Raw genomic sequence first — 25,805 nt, forward strand, 5'->3', positions numbered from 1 at the left:
TGTGAGATCCAGAGAAAGCTTAAGTGCAACTGCTTAGCGCATTATACTTCAATAAGTAATCTCCCTTATCACCAACATGACTGTAGGAACAGTACAAATGTCAGTCTGAAAATTGTCAACAGCCTGGACTGAAGGTTTATACAGGTGCCTGGAGTAAAGCTGGAATAAGCAAACTGAATGTAAACTAGAAAAAAATTAACATATATGAAAGTGCAAATGTAAACAATCCAGTGATATATATTTTACCATAAACAATTCACATATTGTCTTTACTTTTATTAATCTTATCAATAAAATTAAGTATTTTATTTATAATACTCATAATTTATAGTACCTGAGCGGTATACTATTTATCCTTTCAGAAAATGCTATGTGGGTGTATGTACATATGTATGTATGTGTCAATGTACTTGTGTATGTGTTTGAACCCAGTTTCCTTCTAGTTGTTGAGATCATATATGCCAACTTCAACTTTGCCAATACATCTTTCTATTTGAGTTCACATGTTCTATGTGATTATGTGTGTTTATACACTGTGTTTCCTCATAGTTGTATTTTATTTTATAATATCAATTTAGCCAATCTCTAATATAGGCATTCCTTTTTTTCCAGTTTATTTTTGTCTCTGAAGCAAAAACAAAATAAACAATGCTGTAATGGACATCTTTACACACATGCATGAAAAATTCTTAGGTGTGAAATTACTGAGTTAAAGATGTATGAACTTATTAGCACTTTCAAAATTAAAGTCCAACTTTACTATTGTATGGAGAAGAATAAAACAAACAAAACTTTTTTTTTTTTTGGTCCGGTTGTGGGGCCTGAACTCTGGGCCTGGGTGCTGTCCCTCAGCTCTTCAGCTCAAGGCTAGCACTCTACCACCTGAGCCACAGCGCCACTTCCAACTTTTTTTCTTTTTGCTTATATGGTGCTGAGGAATCGAACCCAGGGCCTCAGGCATGCAAGGCAAGCACTCTACCACTGAGCCACCTTCCCAGTCCCCAAACTAAACTTTAAATTGCATCATCCAAATCCCTTTCCCTATACTTGTCCCTGAGGACAAGGTATTAGCTGAGGCCGTAACAGTGACTGATGTATGTTATCTCTTTGACATTTACCCTTCATGAATAATATAGTTCCTTGCACTCAGCCTCTGTAGATGCTCAACTGAAGATTCTAAACAGTGCTGAAGATAGCAATGTTTCTACGTCTTATAAGTTAGGGGCATCAAGTTCCTACAGCTAACGAGCTGAGGATTATATAGCAAGCACTAACCTAATCAAAGCAAAAAACCCAAGCTGACCACAGTTGAAATTATTTACATTTATCAAACATTTCCCCGTGTATAAGGGCCACTCCTCGGTGCCCTATATACATCTAATACTACTATCTGCATTTCTGAATAGCTTCAGATAGTCTGATGATAGCCGAAAGGGGAAAAATAGACTTGGTATTCATCTCTACTCCCCAGATCTAGTGAAGTGCTATCTTTACTTACCAACAATGGCCTGGCCTATTATCATCTCCCAGTCCCTACCAACGGCCATATTCTAGATCAATGGTGTTCATCAAGATAAACCACCAGCTTGGGGGGCAGTCAAAGATCTTCTCAATCAGTGAAAAGATAAGCAGGTTGTTCACTTCAGTGTGGAGCTGAGCACATTCTGTTGAACTTGAGTTCTATTTTTAAAAAATGGTTGTAGAGCCGGGCATCACTGGCTCACATCTATAATCCTAGCTACTCAGGAGGCTGAGATCTGAGGATCATGGTTCAAAGCCAGCCTGGGCAGGAAAGTCCGTGAGACTCTTTCGGCCAATAAAAACCACTAGAAAACCAGAAGTGGCACTGTGGCTCAAGTGGTAGAGCACTTGCCTTAAGCTGAAGAGCTGAGAGACATCGCCCATGCCCAGAGTTCAAGCCCCATGACCGACAAAAAAAAAGAAAAAGGTTGTAGCATAGTGGTGTGTAACATCATCTGGAGATTAAATAGAATGTGGAGGGCACTAGGACTCACTCTTCTGGATAACTGAGGATGTACTGTGCTAAACTAGGGTTTAGTAATTAAGCTGAAATAAACTGGGGTTGACCATATTATTCAGTCCTGAGCTTACCAACCTCAAGACCTTATGCTTCACTCTTACTATGGAACTGAATGAGGAATAGATAACCCCTTCCCCCACAACATAGAATTCAAGGAAAAACAAAAAAAATCATTTCCCATCATCCTTCCCCAAAGAATCCACTATTACTGGGTGCTGGTGGCTCATGCCTATAATTCTAGCTACTCAGGAAACAGATCTGAGGATCAGGTTCAAAGCCAGCCTAGGCAGAAAAGTCCAGGAGACTCTAATCTCTAATTAACAACCAGAAAAATCCAGTAGTAGAACTGTGGTTTAACTGGCAAAGCACCAGCCTTGAGCAAAAAAGCTAAGGTCCAGTGCCAGACCCTGAGTTCAAACCCTAGCATTGGTGTGCATGTGTATACACACACACAATCACTATAACAATATCAAATCCAAAATCTATCCTTCATAATAATCTCCAAATGAACAGTTATATCACTGGGATTAGAGCAAGCAAGTAATTGGTTTGGAATGCAAAGACTGACTCAACAACTTGGTTGCAATATAGTCCCTGTGACTTTTTAATAAAAAGGCAGGCCCTCATTTATTTATAGAAAACCTTTTAAAAGCTTTTGGAAAATCAGGGTTTTGAATTTCAATCTACCTCCTCCCCTCCCAAATTAATTAGGATGGATCTTCAAGTATGAAGTCCATTAAACTATGAGAAGTTGGATACTAACAGGATTGTGGAACTGAAGTCAACAATTATCAGAGTCCATATCCCAGACAGCAAGAATACACTTATCACCTACCCTCTTCTCTCCAACAGGAGTGAAGGAATCCTCTCTGCTCTTCTTTTCTGAAGTCCAAAGTCCAGGAAACAGTTCCTGAGCCCTAGGGCATAAGGAGCTGCCCAAGTAAGGGAAATCACTTTGGGAGTCTTTGTTTTAGTAACTATAAATCTCTTTGTCTGTCTACAAGAGATATATCTTACTCTAAATTCTACTTTCTAGCCAGAAATTTGTTTGCCAATTTCCAGTATATTCAAGAACAGCTCATTTATATTTGGTAGCGTCACTAACCTACTCAAATGAAAACAAAAAAGCTCCGTGTGTGTGTGTGTGTGTGTGTGTGTGTGTGTGTGTGTGTGTGTGTGTAAGAATACATTAAGCTCTATTTAAGTATCCAAGATGTATTTTCTGATGGAAGCACTGTGGGAGTCGTATGTGAGCAGCTGTATGCTGAAGTAAAGCAGCCTTGGAGTTGAGGAGTAAGCCCTGAAGATTTCTGTGTATTAACTGGAGGTGCTAAAATTGGTACCAGAGAGTAAGATGGTAGAGACCAGTGCACTTGCAAAGCCCTTCTGAAAAGAGCAATGTGTTAGTTAGGCTTTGCTTAGAACAGCCTGGTGTACATAGTGAATTGATCTCTGACCAATCAGAAGTAACTTAAAACAAAGTGCTTCCATTTGTTTTGCTTTATTAAGACTGTCCTACAAATGCATTTGCGAATCACCCACAATTCAATTGTTTCCTCCCCCCATTTCAGTTATTTATTGAACCACTCATCTAGGTGTTGGGGTACCAGAGAGAGTAAGACAAATGTTGTCCCTGCTTTCCAGGAACAGGGAGGAAGAATCTTTTTCCTGCCTTGTGGCTATTTGTAACATCATTTGGAGGCCACACAAAGTTATCCACTTATCAGTTAGAAGCCTATAAGAAGCATTCTTGTCTGTCCCATTGTGTAGCAAATGATTCTGTGGGCCTTATTTGGCTCAAGGGCTGGATGTGTCCATCCCTGGCTGCTAAAAGAATAAAGAAGCAGTGTGACCTTCATTCTTCTTTTCTGTTTTTCGGCAGTGTCAGCAACTGAACCCAGGCTCCTTGCCACAGGTTAGCCTGATGGCTTTTCTTGCTTGTCAACTGGACTGGACTGAGTGGTGCCTAGGAGAGTGGTGAAGCACACCTCTGGGCATATCTGTGAGGGGCATTTTCAGACCAGATTAACTATGAGGGAAGACCTTCCCTGAATATGAGAGGCAGAACTATCTAACACCGGCATTCTCTCTCAGTGCTTCCTGACTGTGATCATGGGAGCTGCTCCCTCCTTGCCAGGTTGGCCTGACACCATCAGTACAGTAAGTCCTCTTCCTAGGTTGCTTCTTTGGGGTGTTCTGTCACAGGAACAGAAATTCTGATTAATAAAATACGCACATTCAGAGAGCATTAAAGTAGAGTGAGAGGAGAGGGAATAGGGAAATTGGGAGGAGTGCAATGAAGCAGAAGACCACAGAAGGTCCCATGGAGGAGGCAAGCTGGTGTGCTAGAGGACTGATCTGCCATTCAGCCCAAGGGTCCCACAAGCAATGGGCAAGTGAGCAAGAATAGACAGCTAAGATGCAAAGCCAGGAGCTGGTGATTAATGCCTGTAATTCTATGTACTCAGGAGGCTGAGATTTGCTGGTTCAAAGCCAGCCCAGGCAGGAAAATTCATGAGACTCTTACCTCCAATTAATCTCTTGAAAACTAGAAGTGGTAGAGCACTAACCTTGAGCAAAAGAGCCCAGGGACAGCACCCAGGCCCTGAGTTCCACCACACCATAAGCATGGTGAGTCAAACCAGTAAGCAAACCATTTCTTTGGAAACCAGACCAAGGAATTTAGATATCATTCTAAGGCCAATGGCCAATATCTGGGGTAATAAAGAGAACTGAAGAGCCTCCTTCATATATTTGCAAAGATGCCAAACTCAAAAGTTGACTCAAGAGTGAACACAGGAAGAATGGTAGAGGTATACCTCTCCTGACACTCTTCATCCAGAGAGCAAGGCTCTAGGAAGCATTGGTGGCCACACCAGTGTTTTAACTCTAGGCCTTGTGAGTGTTAGGCAAATATTCTATCACTTGAGTCATGCCCCAGCCCTTAATGCTAAAATTACTGATGCATTTCAAAGAAATAGAGGTAGTCAATTCTGCAACTATACTCATTTCATGCATGAAGACAAAAGCTTCCAAGTATCATACTCAACCATTACCAACCTAGTTTTTTTTTTTTTATCAAACTCAACCACCAAATTCTAAACCAAATGAAAGTTCATATGCTATCTAAGATACACATGGTATTGTAGCCACCAAATAGTTCATCTGAGGTGAGGTATTTATAAGAAACTGCTTTTTATAAAATCAGCACATACTATAATCATTGCTGTAACCTGAAAATGTAGACAACAGCTACATAAATGGTAAGGGAATATGGACTCAATCAAATTTTAAGTGACATTTCATGGAAATCCAATGAAATGACAATTTACATGTGTACAGTAATGATTAAACTATTACTTCCTTAAAGTTTTAAATGCACAAACACAAAGGTTAACTATAGGTTGTTGTTCTATAGATTTCTAGAACATATGCACACAATGTATCTATATCTTTACACATATTGAATATTGAGTTCCCATATCTCTCTCCCTTGGCCTCTGAAACTTATTCCTTCCATACTTCCAAGAATTTGAGTATTAGGGATACATCATATGAATGGATTCCTGCAGCACCTGATTTGTGACTGGCTTATTTGTTAGAACAGTGTCTTCAAGGTTCATCCATGTTTTGTCATATGTCAGGATTTTCTTCTTTTTCCACATTCAATAATGCTCTGGTATATGTATACATCACATATTCCTCATCTATTCTCTCACAAAATGGTATTTCTTCATGTATGTTGTTAACTTTGGCAAAAATGTGTCACTGATTTCTTCCATTCACTATTCCTTATATTATCCAATATAGTTCTAAAGTAATAAAATCACCTGTAGCCTGGAATTAAAAGACCCATCTAGACTTAGTTCCTTACTGGTTTTATTTTGACCAAAACATAGTACATCTTTAAACCTTACTCCCTCATTTTAAAAACACTGAGATAATCACATTCTTCTTTTAATGAGTCAGTGGAATAAACTCAATCCAGCACATGATAAAGTCACAGACATTCAATATATATGAGAGTTCCCTTTTTTCTTTGGCTGTCTGCTCTCATGGTAATCTCAATGTTTCCAACCTAGAAGTTTTTCTCTTTTTAGGGAAAGGGGGACATTATTTATTATTTAAGTAGTTTTACAAAGGGTTTCAGTTCAACAAGTCAGACTATGAATACAATGCCTGTAGACCAATGTCACTCCTCCCACCATTCTCCCCCATCTTTCCCCATCTTGTCCATATCCTCAAGTTGTGTAGCTCAACTTTTACATAATGTACATTGAATATAATGAGTGTATTTGCCTATCCTTCCTCCAATGTCATATAAGCCATAATAGGGCTACAACATTTGTCATCTGTCTACTGCATTATCTTTACATTCTGAGAAGTGCCTGTCATACAGCAGCTGTTCAATAAATTGTTCAATGAAGAAACAAATGAATGGGAAGTGAGCATTCAATAAATTATTGTCCAATGAATGAACAAATGAATGGGAAGTAGTGGGGATGTACAGTTGAATGGGAAGGTCAGTTGGGTGGAGTATTTTGTATGTTTTGATGAAAGAGATAAAATTCTGAAGGTATAAGATAAACAACTTACAAATGTAGCCATCTTGCAAAGTAAATATCAAAATAATCTATTAAGGAAAGCACTGGGTCAACTATTTGTTGTGATAGCTGACAGTCAAATAAAGCACTAATGGAAGAGGTCTGGTTCCAAATGATCCTGCATTTATAGGAAGTCTGTGACTCATAAGGTAATGGCAACTAGAATGTATGACTTTCCTTGAATTCAACTTCAGGGCAGCTGAGAGTCAGCCTGCGAAAGGTCAGGTGGCCTTTGAGTTCAGACAGGGGCAGACATCAACTCTCTAGGACTTTCCATGTATTTTCTATGACAGTAGTTGGTCCACACATCAAATAGCTGATTCTAGAATGATACAGCTATATTGAGTGTCTGTCCCTAGCATCAACGTGGTTGAGAATTCAGCAGAATGACTTTGGAACAGAAGAATGTAGGGAACAGGAACATATCCATTAGAGAACTGGGGCTCAGAAGATGGGTCCTCAAAAAGAGGGTGTGTGGCTTTGGGTAAGTCATTCAATCTCTGGTCAAGCAGGCCTTAGTTTCAGCATCTGTAAATTATCAATATGAGCCAGTTTTATCCCAAGGGTCCCTTTAGTTCTGGATCCCCTGCTTAGATGATGGCAGCCCTGGCCAGTCTCCATCTCCATGACCTTAATAGTCTGAAACATTACACGAGCACACGGGAGAAACTGTAGAGAATAGTAGGGGAGAAAACAAGGAAGAAAAAGTCATTCCTTTCCCCGCTTTTCAAGAACGACTGCTCACAATTGCTCACATCTGGCACGCCTCAATGGTAATCATTTGCAAGGTTCAAAAACCTTGAACCTTGAAAGTGAAATAAGGAGCTTTATCTTCAAAAGGAAAATTAAAGGCCTGGAGTAGACCACATGGGACCTTTCTATTCCACCTGGATAATGGCGGGTATTATTACTCTACGCAGCAGTATGTTTTTATGAATAGATTAACACATACCCTTAGGCTATAAAAGGGTGCTTTAGGATATAACATGTTGATTCAGATACAAAATAAAATACTGTTTGCATTATAGGCTCTTAATGAAAAGTCTAAAAAGCACACCTATTTAACGAATCCCTATTTTTATAGGGCCTGCCTGAAAAGGCTTGCTTTAGAAAAATGTAACTGGGTGGTCTCACACCTACAAGTGGCACAAGAATCCTTTGTCAAGCCATGTGTCTTAATTTTTGGTATGGAAAATGTGGTCACCATAATTATAACTCAGAGAAAGTAAAGGGCTTTTAAAATTCTGTGCGGGAGGGGAGTTAAGAGTTTGTTAGCATTCAATAAAAACTATAATTTAACCAGGTTTTAGGTATGTAAGAATCAGCATTAACATTACAGCCCTGGACGATTTTCTGTTTCACTTTATGGCTTTTGTTGAAGTGCCTTTTTTGTTTGTTCTAGTGGAACTGAAATCCTTGAGAACAAATGCCATCTACCCCATACCTCTACCCTTGTAACCGCTCCCAAACCTAGGACATGGTTTGTTTTTGGTGTTCAATGAACCCAAGGATCTTTCAAGAAAATCACTCAAGAAATAGGTCAGAGTCAGAGGGAAATCAATGCATAACTTGTTTGAAAACTATTTTCTGAGTCTTAAAGGTATTTCAAATATATACCTTAAAAAAAGGCTCATTTATGGAGAATAAAAAGTTCACTTGTACAGATTCTGAAATGAGATGTAGCCAAACAGAGTCAATACTAATTAAATCGGTCAATACTGATTAAATCGGTCAATACTGATTAAATATTGATAAAGGAGGATGGGGAAAGTCTGATTGTATCATTTAGTCATTCAGTTACTCAATCCTGATTCAAAGGCATCATCAGGGCTGAACTATCTAGAATGAGGAAGACACATACTGGTTCTCTCTCTCTCTCTGGTCTTTTTGGCTTTGAAATTACAACATCAAAGCCAAGTGAGTCTATGGAAAATTAATGAGTGCTACACACTGCATGATGTTAATATGCTTAGTGAACTCAGGCAGCAAGAAAGAACAACATGCCCTTTATCACCAGGATGAAACACCAAAGTCTTCATATACAATTTTTATTTGCTAATTAAATTAAATAAAAAATTTTAATATATATTTAATTTTAAAATCAGAAGCCTTCCAGAAATGCCAGGGGCAGATAAGGCCCTGAAGGGCCCTGTACCTATTATAATCTGAACTATGGATTGTCTGGCTTGGATTTTCTGAGTCTCTTAGAATTTCTAACTCTGTCCTGCAAACTTACTTCCATTCTAACCATAAACATGTGCCAGAAATGCCGAGTTAGGTTTAGTAGTACACACCTGCAATTTCAGCTACTCAGGATACCTTATAGGCAGGAAAATGTTGAGTTCAAAGCCTGCCTGGGCAAAGTTATTGAGACTCTGTTTCAAAAAATAAAATTAAAAAAGGGCTGGGGTTGAAGTAGCTCATAGCTCGGCGGTAGAGCATTTGCCTAGAAAGCCCAAGGAGGCCCTGGGTGTATTCTCCATACAAACAAAAACAAAAATAAAAATCCTAACCAGTATTAGTTCTAACTCTTCAACTGCATTCTGCCACCAGAAGTGGTTTAAAAATTCTTTAAATCGATCTTGTCCACATACTTTGGTTTCTTAGAAAAGAACACTGGATAATCTATGGACAAGAGAAAATATTTTCCTCAAATAGATAAGAAAGTTGTGGCATCTTGGTACATGGTTTCCATGAGCTACAGATTAGTTGAAATTGATGCTAATGTACATGTAAGGGATTGAGTCCTTGAAAAGGAGCTGAATTTCAAGATCAAGAGCCTGACCTCTAGATTGTCCCCGGCTGAGGCCACCCCCTTGGTCTCTGCTTAGCTTGGCTTTCCTTGACAGATCATTCACTTTCTCTCAGCTTCTATTCTCTGGTCTAGAAATGGGGAAATGCTTTACCCCCAGATGAGTTTTTAGGACTCAGAAAGTTCAAGTGCTGATCTCAGCCTGTGCCTGTGATGTGGTGTCTGTAACCTACTTCTGCTGCATTTGTCCTGCAGGAAATGTGCAGGTTGCAATGGATGACAAAGTGTACCTGTGTTTTCAGGGAAGCTCCCAGAGTGGCAGCTACTCGCAGGAAGTGTCTGGAGGGGTCAGACACTCCCACAGTTGACTTTTTTGTATGTTCACATTTAGTAAAACAGAAGAAATATCACGAACAGAGACAGAAGCTGGGGGTGGGTAGAGGATGGGGAGAGAAGAAGGGAGGGAAATACAACATTCATTCAATAATGTAATATTCAAGATGGGCACTGTGACTCACACCTGTAATCTTAGCTACTCAGGAGGCTGAGATCTGAGGATCACGGTTCAAAGCCAGCCTGGGCAGGAAAGTCCATGTGACTCTTATCTTCAACAAACCACCAGAAAACCAGAAGTGGTGCTATGGTTCAAGTGGTAGAGTGCTAGACTTGAGCTGAAGAGTTGAGGGACAATGCCCAGGCCCAGAGTTCAGGCCCCATGACTGACCAAAAAAAAAATGTAATATTCAATCTCCCATCCCCATCCTTAAACAATCACCAACAAATACTCTAAAGTCAAACTGAAACCCACTATCAATCAAATGTGGAGAGTTGAAGTGTACTGGAGAAAGCATTCATTTGTTGGCAAATGGGGTAGAGGATAGAAAAGAAATGTAAAATCAGCAAAAAAAGATTCATGTTAAACTGAACCACTTTCCATCTGCTGTGGGATTTTCTCCATGAAAAAAAAGTCTATTGATTTTAATACTGTATGATGAGGTAGCCTGTACGTGAGCTTTGTGGGTTACTTGATCTGTATTTTGTAAGAAAGCAGTGGTGCCACAGCAAAGTAGCTGCAGGATGAAGGTGTGAACCAGGACACAGAAGGAAGGAGCTTTGGCATGACTCTAGCCTGGGCCTGTACATACAACACAGACACACAGCATACACATGTGCAGGCACTCTGACACATATATGCACTTGTGTGCAAATCCTGACTAGGCTGCCTGCCTCTCCTACGGCATGAGAAGCAGAATCTCTGATCTCTTCTCTCCTTTTCATTTTTGTCAGAAAACCTTAACATTTCCAACCTCACAGGGTAAATAAGGAAGAACTAAAAACAAAAATAAGCAAAACAATTACACACACCCTCATGCAGGCAAATATACAGAGACACCTTTCAATCGAGTAGAATTCTACTGAACTTTTCAAAGATCACCATCATCTTTATATCTTTATTACTCCTGGAATGCACACCTAACCTGGTTTTTAAGGCATGTTTTTATCTTGTTTGTTGAGGTTTATTTTTGTCTTCTTTCTACAGAAAGCCTCACAGATATGATGGGTGATTTCATTCTGCATAAACTTCACCTCCCCTAAATTCTTAGAATGTTGATAGCTACCACTACCGGTATTCTTGGAGTTAGAGTCACATAGCTTCTCACACCAAACAGAGCAAAGCAAAACCCACACCTCATTACAATCCTTGCTTTAGTTATTTGCAGGTTTCTCTTTATAACACAGGAAACCAAACATGAAGGGCCATTGCCGATACTGATAAATGGGCTTCTAAAGTATTTTTGGTGGCCAGCCAAATAATAACCAATTTATATCCCAAAATGAGAGCTATATCTCACTCTTAACATCTTGTAGAGGAAAGTAAGAGTCTAGACATCCTTTTGTCTCATGTCAAAACTGACTCAGGATTACAGCTTCTGTTAAATGCATCTTTGAAGCTTCGCCGCCAAAGACGGCAGAGAATTGATGGGGGAATCACAAGATGGAGTTCACACAAGGCTGGAGCAACTTCAGGATGAGCTTGGTCAAGCTGGGCACTGAGCAGGAAGTGTCATGGAATAGAGGTCTCATAAGAAGTTAGGGCCCTCCTGTTTCATGAGTGCTGCTCCTACTGCTAGTGAGCCTAATTTAGTAAAGACCACGAAAGCCCACTCTCAGCTGCAAGCAGAATTTTCCCTAGCAGGCTACTTACACCTGAGCAGTCTAGCAAACCATTGTAAGAAAAGTCCACTGTTTTCTTTCCACTCTGACATGTAAAGATTTTCTGTAAGATGGCCAAGATAGCTTGAAAGTCTTTCAAAGACACTAGACAATTCATCTTCACAAACCTCATTTTGCCCACCATCTAGGACGACTGTCAATGGCTAATTTTTAAGTGAATTAAGTAAATTATTCCAAGTAGTAGCTAACACATGATTTCACTTAATGAGGGGTTTTGAAATAAGTTCCTGTAAAAAGGAAATTGATTCATTCTATGGTAGCTTTCTCTCACTGTGACAAATCACTGAGATAAATCAACCTAAAAGTAGGAAAAGTTTATTTTCCCTCTGGGATTCACAGTTTCCAGTCTTGGCCCCATTGCTTTCAGCCTGTAGTAGTATAGCATGATGGAAGAAAGATCTGTTCACCTCATGGTAATCAGGAAGTAAAAAGAGAGAAAGGAAGTGCTTGGAGTCTCAATTCCCCTAAAGACCTAACTTCCTCCCACTTCTTTTTTTTTTAATTTAATTTAATTTAATTTGTGAACATACTGTACAGAGGGGTTACAATTACATGGGCAGGATAATGCGTACATTTCTTACCAAGCATTGCAGCCTCCTCCTTTGTTTACCCTTCACATCCCTTCCCAGCCTCCCCCCTCCCCCCCAATCCCAATCCTTCTCCCTTCCCCCCCCCCCCCCCCCACCGACGTTGTAAAGCTCGTTTTGGACATGACAATTTGTACTTCTCATTGTTGCAACAGGTCCACCTGTATCCTTAAACAACTGGTTTTTCCCCATCTCCTCCACAAGTTATACTGACATTAAATATAGTGAGAGCAGGGGTTATACTGTGGGGGAGGGACATACAAAGCAACAAAGAGATAATCTTATAAATGCATTAGAAACACATGCATGAAAGAAAAAACATTAAAATACATATCTAAAAGTTCATTTTCCTAACATCACATTATCTGACCTTTTCCGCTTGACTCATACATATACTAGATATTGCAAATAAGGGAAACCATGGGACCTATGTTTCTTTGGGCCTGGCTTACTTCACTTAATATAATTTTTTCCAAGTTTTTCCATTTCCTAACAAATGGGGCAATGTCATTCTTTCTGATGGAGGCATAGAATTCCATTGTGTATATATACCACATTTTCTTGATCCATTCATCTACTGAGGGGCATGTGGGTTGGTTCCATATCTTAGCGATGGTAAATGATGCTGCAATAAACATAGTTGTGCTGGTAGCTTTAGTGTGGTCTTGTTTGTAAACATTTGGGTAAATGCCCAAAAGTGGGATTGCTGGGTCATAGGGGAGTTCTATGTGAAGTCTTTTGAGGAACCTCCATACTGCTTTCCAAAGTGGTTGAACAAGTTTACATTCCCACCAACAATGAAGTAAGGTTCCTTTCTGTCCACATCCCCTCCAGCATCTGTTGTTGTTAAGAGTTCTTGATTTTTGCTGTTATAACTGTTCCTCCCACTTCTTAAAGGTTCTACCACTTCTCCACAGTGCACCAGGATGGCAACAATGCCTTTAACACATGGACCTTTGTGGACACTTCCAAAGTACAGCATATTCATTCAATTAACATTTGTAAGATAATTGACACTAATGTATATATATATATATATATTTGCCAGTCCTGGGGCTTGAACTCTAGGCATGGGTGCGGTCTCTGAGCTCCTTTTGCTCAAGGCTAGCACTCTATCACTTGAGCCACAGTGTCACTTCTGGCTTTTTCTGTGATTAATTGGAGATAAGAGCCTCACAGGTTTTCCTGCCCAGGCTGGCTTTGAACCGTGATCCCCAGATCTCAGCCTCCTGAGTAGCTAGGATTACAGGCATGAGCCATTGGGGCCTGGCTTGACACCACCATTTTATGACAATTACTTTCCTAAACTTTAGAGGAACCTAGCTCTGTCTCAGGAATACTACTGGAGACCATATACATCATCTTCCTGTGCCTCAGTTTGCTTATCTGTAAAATGGTGAGGCCTGGACAAGATGGCTTCTAAGTTTACTTTCAGCCCTATCATTTTTATGACTAAATATTTATGTTGATTTCATTCTGCAAATGACACTTCTAGATGCCACAAAGCAGCCAAACATGCAAAGACACGACCTATACCCCATCCTGTTTATGGTGTCATTGCTTGGCCGGATTTCCCAACTTCAATCATAGGCTACTTTGATTAGGTATCAAATTTCTCTCTTGAAATTTATGCCTCCCTTTGATGTTTAAAGACTCCTAGTCAAATGGGGCTCACTCCTGTTTGCACAAGCTTTACCTACATGTCCCTACATTCACCTTTCCTATGCATTTCTCCTGCAGCCAGTTTCCTTGGCACCTCGCACCAGCTCACTCCACAAGAATGGTGTGGGCCTGAGCTGCCATATTTCCTGAGTGCTAGAATGTGAGGTAAACCCTGATTTGTACAGCTTCTCCTGCTCCCCAAAGTGGATCCTTTCTTCTCTCTTCTCCCTCAAGAACAAGCATCTTGGCCCACAGCCTGCAGCCTGGACTAGCGACCTGTTTGAAAATCTGTGCATGTCGGACCTGTCAGCATCCAGGCTCAGAAAAACAGGCTGCCCTTGAGCAGAACAGCTTTGCTAATCAATCATGCTTCAGGGAAGTGGGTGGTTTGTACGAGGGGCCCACTTTGGCGGGTCCAAGTCCCTGTGAAAATGCCAGAGTGTGAATTACAGAAGAGAAAACAGTCTACTTTCTATGTCCAGTGTAAGAGGGCCAAGACAAAATTTTATTTAAAAACAACTCCTCCTCCTTGAAGGCCATTAGCATATGGGGTAAAAGAGAATTCTTCTCTCAAGACTTACTGCTAAGATCAGGAGATTAAAAGTTCTCAACTTGCATGACGAGGTTCAGCACAAAACTAAGATATTCTTCAGTATTTCTAGATTAGAAATAAAGTATTCATAATTAGGTTAAAAAGAGCTTCCTGAGGAGTTATCACATGTGATGGTACTACCTTAATGTGACAATAGGAACTTGACAAAGTTTTTGTTTTGAAGCTAAGGCAGATAAAAGACATAAGTTCTTACTAAGGAGATTCCAGTGAATGTCTCAGGTACATATCCTGACTACAAATTCCTACCAGGGGCAAGTTATGGAAGTGCCCTAAAGACTTTAAATTGCACCCCCTCCCCAAATGGAGCCAATTACACCTTCAATTTATTGAGTTATTCTAAGAATTAAGTCAGATAGTATAAGCCAACTCAGTGTTTCCTTGGTGTAAACAAACACCAAGGTAAAACATCATTATAATATACATATTTGCTCAAATACTATATACATGCTACTTTTTCACAATTATTTGACTTCTAGCTTTCATTCTTATTATGTTAGAAATGATTTCTGATTTAGTTTTATGCACTTCTTATGTAAACTCTTTTTATACTTTTAAATCTCCTGAACAAGTGACAGAAAAATAGAAGTTTAAAATAACTAGAGAAACAGCACCACAGACATAGAATATAAAGATAATTTGGAAAGAATCTGACCTTTAGCCCTTGAGCAACCCAACTCTGGCAATATATCTTGTTTATATATAAACTCAGTTCTAGACAAGATTATCTATTGGAACCCTGTTTTCCGATATCAAAATTGAGAAACAAGCAGGTGTTCACCAATAGAAGTCTCATTAATTACAGCATTGAGCATGGAGAGTTACGTAATGGCTTCTAATGAACTTCTCATCCTGTATGTCTTTCCACATTGACCCTTGGTGCATCTATAACCTTTTGCCAATGTGACCATCAGTGAAGGTTTAACAAGCCTAAACTTCATCAGTTCTTCCACACTGAGGCATAAATAACTCCTTGCTGTTTCTAGCCTAATGTGCAGTGGTCTAAGGCAGCCTGCTGGAGCAGCAATGGCCACTGAGGGTCAGTCCACCACCAACCCTTAAATGAGTCTGCATGCGAGCATCTAGCTCTAGATGAGCACTCTTGCCTGAGATCAGACTAGACCAACAGGAAAACCACCCAGCCTGGACCCAATCCAAATAGCTGACCCATAAAATTATGAGCTAATAAAATAGCTGTTGTTTCAAGCTACTATGTTATGGAGTAGTTTGCTAGGCAACAACAGATAGCTGATAGACCATGATATCTCCAAAACACCATAATACTATCAAGGTGGTATGTTAGCCATGAAGAAAGAAAAGGATATCTTCTATATTTGGACACAGAAAGATCTCTAGATATGGTCTTAAATGAACAAGCCAAGTAAAGAATAGAACAAAGGAAGAAGAAAAGCAAACACTCAACAAAACCAATAGAAGACAAAATACAGCAGCTTGGCAAAGTTGAATTTTGAACGGATGGTTATAACTCTGCTATGAAGCTATCCTTCATAACAAATAGCCTTCCTTCAAACCAGAATCACCCTTTCTTTCTGAACCACAATTTGTCCTCTTAGCTAGTATGTGCCTTGGAAGCAGGAACCCGTGTCATGCACCTTGGTCTCTTCTGTAACAGGCAAGCCCAACACAGGGCACGGAGCACACAGTCAATGCATGTGTCTTAAAGAAAGAAAGGAACACATTCGGACATAGAACACACGGGTGTGTTCTACCAAGTCCTTAGCCAGTCTGTTGGCACACAGAGTGCACACTACCTTCCAGGAAAAGAGTGAACCACGGTCGTGATGTGGGATTTGCTTCTCATATAAATATATTCTGAATTACTAGGGAGGACTAAGTTTACAAAAGCTAAATTTGAATACTATAAAAGGAAAAAATGCAATACAAGCTTTTCTATTTAAAAAGAAAACCCAGCATTTGACAAAAGGGGGACTAGAAAAACAAAAGAAGAGCTTTTGTTATTTCTTAAAGAAACAAATGTAACTCCTGTGGGTTGGAATAAACAGACCCCCTGCAAACCAAACTAAGCAGATCCAGATAAACAGACTATCAGAGGCTCCACAGAAGCCAGCACTCCCCACAGTGGAGAGTTTGTCTGTTGTGACTCTCATTTCTAGGAAAGGAGAGACCACAAGCATTCTCTGTAACCCAGCTCAAGGGTTTGACAACTCTCACTGGAAACCTGCACTTCCTTTGAAGATGTATCCTTCCTACAGGGCCCTAGAGTTCTGCCATTACAGCTCACTAGCTCCATGACTGCCCTCCATTAAAATATTAATGCTTTGAGGAGGAAATCTGGGACCTGGCATGGCTGTATCTATATCTCTCCCTTGAGATTGTTCTCAGAGACATCTTGAACCTTATGTGTCCTAAACCAACATCACCAAATCGCATCTCCATAGCCTCGGAACCATGTCTGATTAATGCAACACAAGATAACACCATGGGCAGTAAAGACGGTAAAGTTCTCAGTATGAGGGCACAGGCCACGGAGATGCATAAGTAAGAGTGGAATTCAGTTATCAGAAGAGAGATGGAGTGCTTGAGTCTTCTCTACAAGCTTCATAAACATTTGTTGAAGGAGACAGAAATGCAGTAGCCTGAGTAAAGGTTAGAAAACCAGCGACAACAGCCATGGCATCTAAATCGAAGGGAGAGAAATCAACGGTAATCGAGAATCAACATGGGGTAGAGAATCATAATGCTTCCTGAATATCAGCCCTCCAGACAGCCTGGCATAACGGGCTGAGAGGGGTGAATCAATTTACAGGAAAGCGTGGCCTCAACTCTACCAAGTCCTGATAGATTACCAGGGCTGACACTGTTTTATTTGGTATGGGAAAAAAGTTCATAATATTTTCAAGTTAATTTTCTGTGCTGTTTTTATTTTGACTATGAGATTTGGAAACTTCAAATAAAACATGGAATACTTCAGCTAGAATGGACCTCCACGGGTACCATATGGTACCATTTTACCCTTGACTTTGGAAAAAGGAAAAAGCAACACAGAAATATACTTTTTTTTTTTAAAAAAAAGGTCTATTCAAAGACACCTGAAGTTTATGTAACATCTGAGGGAAAGTACTTGATTAGAGGGACACTTAAATGGAAAAAAATAAAACTCTAAGTAAATATTCCCATCTGCTCCTAGTCTGACCACCTGGTCATTATTCCTCCTTCTTCTGTGATAAGTTTAAGCCAACCAATTCTGTTTTATTTGTGCAAGTTGAGAGGCCACCTGTCATGAAATATACTCACACATTAAACAAAGTGAACATTTTGTACGTCTGTGTTTCTCATACGATTTTCTTAAACACAAGGCACTCATTTCACCTTAAGCAGATTTAAGAAATGCTGACACTGACGAACAGGTATAAACAAGGCAATCTTTTGCTTATGGAGATTGTTAACGACCCACCCATTGAAGGAGACCCCTTGTGTTTGTGTGTGTGTGTGTGTGTGTGTGTGCGTGCGTGCGGCAGCGCACGTGCGTGCATGTACATGCATGTGCACATGCACACACACACAGTTCCTCAACACTGGTGAATCAATCTATCCATCTATCCTTTGCTCATTTGCTTGTTAGAGGCAAAAGTGAAGGAAAGTGTTTTACAAGGGAATGAGGTAGTTTGTGCTAAAACCAAGCACCACAGAAAACCAGAAAAAGGAGCCAAGAAGAAATACCAGGCTCAGGAAACGTGTGAATAAAAGCAAAATTGAGAAGAGAAAGACTATGGCACATCTGGGAGATGGTATTCTTGTTGGAGGAAGAGAGTATTGGGTTAAGGATTTATAGCCAAGAAGGCTTGAAAGAGGGAGCACAATTTGAGGAGGCCATCAAATGTCAGGCTAAGGAAGACTGGAATTTTCTCAGAAAAGGGGCAGCTGTGGAGGTTTTGAGCAGGAATATAAGCATGGCCTTGGTGCTTTGGACAAAATAACCTGTAGGAAGCCAAGTACAGCTGTGCAAGCCTGACCAGAAACTTTGAAATGAAATCAAAATGGAGCTAAAATGCCCATGCCTACTTGACATCCCCCCTCCCCCACAGCCCTTGCTCTGAAGGGTGGGCCACAGGGATATTTTGGATCTCCTGGAATGAACGTTAACTCAAAACCTGTGTCTAGAAATCTCTGAAAGTTGCAATTATTCTTCCCTTGGTCCCAGTGCATAATCACTGTGGTACCAAGTCATAGGTTACTTTGGGAAGTGCTAGGAGAAGGATGACTAAGTATAAATTTGGGGTAGTATAGCAGGGACTTGCCCCTGACCCTCTGCTTCATTCAAGGTACCTGATCATCATTCAAGGGTCCTGACTCTAAACTGGCTATAAATTGGGGATAAATGAATGTACCATGACTCTTGTGTATGTGAGCTAAAAAGTCTTTGGCTCTTAGATCAAGTGAGAATTCAGTAGATTGTCTGCCTATTTTACCTCTTGGAAATGGAGGAAATGCAATGCGAGTGTTTGTATCTAGAAGAAATCAAAGATGACTTAAATGTAGGGGGTCATGATGGGGACCTCCATGACCAGGTGGTGCCCAGTACCAGCAAAACTAGGGGGAGGAGCTAGTTAGTTTGGAGACAGAGCATGGTCTGGTGGTATTGGGTTTCCAAGTTGGTGTGTCCAGCAGAATATTGGAAGTATGAGGTGGGCACAGGAGAAATGTTTTGTCTTGAGATGTGGGTTTTGAAAGTTGATAGGATTGGGTGGGGGAGGGGGGGAGGATGGAAAGGGATGGGAATGGGAAACAAAGGAGGAGGCTACAATGCTTGATAAGAAATGTACTCATAATCTTTCCCATGTAATTGTAACCCCTCTGTACAGTATTTTCACAATAATAAAATAAAATAATAATAAAAAAAAGTTGATAGGAGACCAGGAACCAGTACTGCTACTCAAGAAGCAGAGACCTAGATTATGGAAGTTCAAAGCCAGCTTGGGCATAGACGTCCACAAGACTACATCTCCAATTAACCAGCAAAAAGACAGTTGGGTGTATGGTTCAAGTGGTTAGTGTACCAGCTGTAAGTAAGCAAGCCTCAGTGCGCGCGCGTGCGCGCGCGCACACACACACACACACACACACACACACACACACACACACATACACACACACAACCACTGAAAGGACCAGAGGGAGTGAGGTATTCAAGAGTCAACAGACAAGACCCCAAGGCTTGGAATGAAGAAAACATGGAAGAAGAAAGAAAAACCTGTATGTTGGACAGACATGGGATGGTCAGTCAGCTTGGAGGAGGAATTAGGCCTCATGGCAGAAACAAGAAGATCTAGCATCTGTAGAGAAAGAAAGCAGCATGGACCTGAATGTCTGCTGAAAGCAACACTTACTTGATTTCTCAGGTCAGTTGTGCTGCTTGAAACTCTAGAGCTGGAAACCCAAGGATCAGTGAACAGAGGTGGCTAGCAGGCCAAGGAGTTGAGCTGTGAACTCAGAAATAAACACTGCAGCTTGAAAAGAACTCATAAAAAACATAAGAAGAAGAGATGATGCCAGACTACTAATAAACAAGCTAAGCTCCATCATTTTCTGGGAGCCCTAAATCCTAGGCAGTAACAGGGAGGGGTCAAGTAGATGACTGAATCAATGAAGGTCGGAAAGCCCAGGGGACAGGAAGCAACTAAAGCCTGGAGGGCAGACCTCAGGGTGCAGCCCTGTGGTTGGGAATCTTGATGAAATGGGAAGTGCTGGGTTTCAGTTCCAAGGAGGAACAGTCATTCTTTTCCAAATAGTGAAGGCAAGATCAACATTGAGTCTTTATTATCTTATTCTTGTTGCACAATTCCAGATTTATGTTATACTCTGCAAATATAGTTTTTTTTAAAAACTTAACTGGAAGGATTCTAGTCAACAATGAGTTTCTATCCATGATCCCATGAACACTCTGTTAATTTTAATCTGTACTCTTTATGAATGAAGTTGGGAGAAACAGAAATTCTAGCCAATTCAAGGCCCTAGATTAAAAGATACTATTTTATCTATATTTGGTTCAGTCATATGTCTGAGAATGAGTTTATCTGACCTGAAAGCCTTTTGCTTTCCTTCCAGTTGTTTTTTTTTTTAATTTGGTAATGCCATCATAAAGTGATCTAGGTTCTTCATTTCCATTTCAATGTCTTCTGCAGGACTTCTCTCGGCCAGTCCCGCAACTTCATGCCTGGCCCTGCTCTGACCTCTGGCTCATCCTGAAAGTCTTGTAACCCACACCCTGCAGCTCACTCATGACCTGATTGTTCTCAGACCCACTTCTGACTTCTTCAGCCTTTCTTCTTATTTCATTCCACCTGATCCAAGTATCAAGTCTCACATTCAAACCCCACCCCATTCTCAGTCGCTACCCTCAATTCATCTATCCAATCAGCTTTTCTGCACATCTTTCCAAAGCACTCTGAAAGCTACTACTGAGACCAGCTGGTCTTGTTTCCTCTTGACTCCAATCTCTTGTCTTCTGAGCCCACAGAATCTCTGGGTAGCATCATTCATTGGCAGTTTTAAGCCGTGAAGCTCTATTTTTAGTCTTCCCCTTTCCACCTTGACTAGATTTCTTTAGGAGGAGCAATGTAATCTTAGTAATATCCTTGTTTCTGAATTTTATTTTGGAGTAGGGTGGGGGATTGGCTTTGGCTGAGTCTTTCTAACACGTACAGTGAAGTAGGCACTAGATAATAATACATGTAGCTCTTTTTCTCTTGGATGCCCAACTGAATGGCAACTGGCTCTGTTAGAACCTGGCTGCAATCTACACAGCCAATGATGCATTTGTTGACACCTTGGATCGAGGATGTGCTAACGCTCCTGGCGGCTCAGGAGGGAAGCATTCAGTATCGTATGACTTTCCTGGGCCTGGATTAGGTTTTATCAGATGGCAATCAGGTTTTAGCAGAACTGCAATCATGTGACTCCGCTTCTGCTCTCTGAGAGTGGCAGGAAAGAATCTGGCAGGAGACTACGGAGCAACTTCTAAGTGGCCCTAAAGATAAGGCATTGAATCATCTTTTAAATTCTGAATTTCTCCAAAGGAAAGGAAGAAAGGAAGGAAATGACGTTTCCAACAGCCACCTGAAATAAGATGCCTCATTTTAGAAATAAGACAATGAAAGCTCTGTGATACCATGACTCTATAACTCTCCTGGCAGTAAGCGGCCACAAACCACAACTAGGTCCCAGGACCTGTGCATCTTCGGTCAGAAATCTGAACTCCTTCAAGTAAGCTTTGCTACCTTAACGTGAGGTTAAACAGCAGAGAAGGTATGGCCATCCAGGGATGTGGGAGAGAACATAGAGAGAATTCAACATTGTTAAAATACATGTCCTGGGATTTCTAGTTGGTTCTAGGTCAGAACTAGAGCTGAAGCTGAAGGTGACCTGAATGCCACTGAGCAGAGAAAGTGAAAGAAAAGCAGATCATCAGAGCCAAGGTGTCTGAGCGTGCTTCACCCCCTCCCTGCATCATGAAGGCTCTTCAGATCACCAAATACAACAAAACAGGGGCTGGGGGTGTGGCTCGAGCAGTAGAATGCCTTTCTATCGCTAGAAAGTGCAGTATCCTGAGTTCAAACATGTACTGCCAAGATAATAATGGGCAAGAGGAAGGAAGGGAAGGAAGGGTCAGGAAGAGAAGGGCAGACAACGAAATAGCTAAATCTCTGATGCTTGCAGCCAGTAGTAAACCATTTAGGCCCTCTCATGTGCTTAATATGATTTGGGTTTTGGTGACTGATCTTTTTATACTTAGCAGCTCCCCCCCGCCCCGCCCCACCACACACACACATACCCCTCACTGCTGATGAATTCACCAGAAAGCCTTTAGTTTAGGAAACTCGTATTTTCTTAGAAAAGGAAGAAGAAAAGGCAGTTCTCAGTAAAAGATAAACCACAAGAGCTATTGTGTTCAGACAGTTGTACACATTTAACCACACACACACACACATGCACACACACACACACACACACACCACCACCACCAAAAACAGTATGAAGGCATTGCCAAATCCACACATTGGAGTAAATGAAGGAGTTAAGACCAGTATCTCAGTCAGGACTTTGGCTGATGCTCAGAACATACAAGGACGGTGAGATGCTTACAGCTGCCTTCCTGCTCTACTCCTAGCTGTCTGGATCCCTGCAATTTAGAAGTTTGAATCTGCCAGGCCAACAGCTGTCAATATTCAATCAGAGAATAGGCTGACTGGAGACTCCGTGGTGACGGAATCCACATGGAATATTAGGACCACACAGGCTCTTAGGGACTCTAGGTCCTGAAATGGTGTCAGATAAAACACTAAAAGGGGACTGGCAGAAGCATTTCGGTTGAATCGACAGCCTAGCAACAAATAGAGGAAAATAGCCAAGAGAAGCCAATGGCCTTGAGGTCACATGCAAGTAAGGTGGGCAAGCTGGCAAAAATAAATACAGTTTTTGAAAAAACCAAGCATGATGGTGCCACTGCTGCCAAGCTCTTGAGGGAAAGCGGATCAACATGAGAGAAATGGAGATGACAGAGGGACGAGGAAGAAGGAAAGTGAGACTGGGCAATGGCAGTGGGATATGGAATGCATCTGACAGCCCAGGACCTGGAGGGAGACACATAGCGCGGAGGGGTGGAGGGTGGGCCCAGTTCAAGCGGGCCTGTGAGGTAGTGCTCCTTCACTTGCTTCTGGTCTTCCAAGGCCACACAGGCAATGATTTTCATGACTTCATGAATATAAACGCAGCTGGGCACAGGTGTCTCCCCACTGTAATCCTAGCTGCTCGGGAGGCTGAGATAGGAGGATTACGATTCAAAGTCAGCCTAAATGGAAAAGTCTGTGAGATTGTTATCTGCAATTAACCATCAAAAAGTCAGAAGTGGACATGTGGTTCAGTGGTTGAGTGCTAGCCTTGAGGAACAGAGCCAAGGCCATGAATTCAAGCTTCAACCCCAAGTACCAACACACACACACACACACACACACACACACACACACACACACACACACCACCTTGACATCTTTCCATCTTGGTATTTTCAAAGTGGACTCTGATGTTCCCAAGTCACCTGTGATATGTTTTAGGCAAAATGTTTGGCAAAAACTGTGAAGAAGCAAACTCAACTTTGAGGGAACTGTCTAGCTTCTGTGCTAGCCAAATAATGTCAGCTTATTTAAAAAAGAAAAACCCAAGCATCCTAAAAATAAAATTATACTTCAGGCCCTAGGGCCCATTTCTATAAATACTACTTCCCCAGAACTCAACTCTAGCGAATCATGGTCGTCTGTTGATGGGTTCTCTTATGCAATGCAAGGGGGGCGGTCTCAGTGGGGTCCCCCATTTGTCTTGATGTTTTAGATTTCAAAGGGACATGAGACCCCATCCTATTCCACAATTGAAGGGTTCTGCTCTTTGGTAAGAAGGAGGGATTTTCTGATGTAAATTGCCATACCACTTGGAAATACCTGGGAATATCTATAACAATTAAAATATACATTCTGTCCCTTGATCATGACATATATGCCATAGGAGCACAGCACTGGGAACTGAACTCAAGGTCTTGTGTTTGCTATGCAACTCTCTACCACTTGAGCCCTTCAGCTTAGTTTTCATATAAGATGCCAGGCTAACTTTGCCCAGATTGCCCTATACTGCTATCCTTCTACCTCCATCTCCAAGTAGCTGGGGTTACAGGGATGCCCCTCATGACTGGCCTAGAAGTATTTTTTAATTAAGAGACAAAAAAATTCATACTTTGTTTTGCTTAATCTGCATTGACTATTACCAAACGAAGTTTGGTATATGTCCACATTTATGAGTAATTTTTCATAGAATCTGGGTACCCAATCAGAGCCTAGTGTTTTCTTAGTGATCTGTATGATACAATTACATTAACCTTTTAATACATGTTTCTAGTTTCTCTACCTTTCTAATATAATTCATAATTATTTATATAGGAATTGAATACTTTAATGCACTCAAAATTATTAAACCTTACTAATTACAAATGCTATCAAATTATAAATACCCCCTCAATGTACTTAAATCTTAGAAAGTTCCTTCCAAATCAGACAGCAAATATACATTGAGATTTCAAAAAGCTGACAACCCAGGAATAGCATGAACAGTCATACAAAACAAAGACTAGAGTGACCTCAACATGTGCATTATTAAGTAAGAAAAAAGGGGATAGAAAGGGATTTATAGTACAATCTGATTTTTTAATGATGGAAAAATCACAACACATATGTATGACACAAGCATGATTATATTTCTAATGATGTCTGTACCACTGTCTAGAAGTGTGGAATTGTGTGAGGCAAAGTACAGCTGGCCATCAGGGGAGAGGGATAAAGGTGGGAGGAGGAAAGGTAGTGGGAGCAAAGAACTGAATACGTGGGAAATGAAAGAAGGTGAGTAGTGTAAAAGCCATATGGGCGTTTCTAGCTCACTTACAAGAAATGGTGTGTGCATGGACTTTTGCACACATGTGAATGGATGAGGATAGGATGAATGGGTCCCAAATACCAATGGTTTTCTTGTCACGTTGGTGAGAGGGTTTAAAAAAATAACTTTGCTTTGTCCTAACATGTATGTCTTGAAATGATTATAAACAGGAAAAAAAAAAAACAAATCATGAGTGGGGAAATAGGAAAAAGTCCTATCCAGGACAGTCTAGGGGTCTGGAGGAGGTAGCAGGATGAACTTGTAAACTCAAATTAGAACAAGGCTGACTTAGGTTCTAAGGGCAAAGACGAAAAGAAAATAGCTTATAGGAAGTGAAGCATTCAATGGCTTCTCAGCAAGGGTGTCTTTGGTGGATGGTGGGGCATAAATGATGTTTTCTCTCTACTGGCTTTCCTCTGTTCTCCAAGTCCTCAACAAAAACCCTAGCTTGCTTTGTGACCATAACAAATATAAATATAACATAGTGATCACTTTTCAGTGGGAGAGGGTACACATGAAAGTGTTTTAAGGTATCTGTCTAGAATGGTTCCAGCAAAAGACACCGAAACCCACTTACAAAGTGGTGGCATCAGCCTAAGTCCACGGGGCCCAAAATACAGAAGAAGTAGTGGGGATGGAAAGGGACTGAGCGCTCCTAAATGCTTTCTATATAAGAGTGAGTGAGTGACACATTACTACAGAGGAACTGGCAAGTCTCAGTGGCATTTGTAAAGTGGAAGTGCATTCCTGGGAAAACACACCCAGGGTCAAAGTTGGTTGATTGGGTTCAAAAACTGCAGAGGATTGTAGTGGGTTTAGAGACTGGCCCATTTTTTTAAATATCAAATCTCCAAATACA

At 40.8% G+C, this 25,805-nt stretch overlaps 1 protein-coding gene across 1 annotated transcript in view; it reads right to left on the reverse strand.

The window, feature by feature from the left end:
* The window catches only part of Bcl2 (B-cell CLL/lymphoma 2), a 169,201-nt gene that overhangs the window by 63,116 nt on the left and 80,280 nt on the right, over window positions 1-25,805 (reverse strand). The window lies entirely within an intron of this gene.

This window comes from Dipodomys ordii, unplaced genomic scaffold (assembly GCF_000151885.1).
Source record: "Dipodomys ordii isolate 6190 unplaced genomic scaffold, Dord_2.0 Scaffold43, whole genome shotgun sequence".
Lineage (NCBI taxonomy): Eukaryota > Metazoa > Chordata > Mammalia > Rodentia > Heteromyidae > Dipodomys > Dipodomys ordii.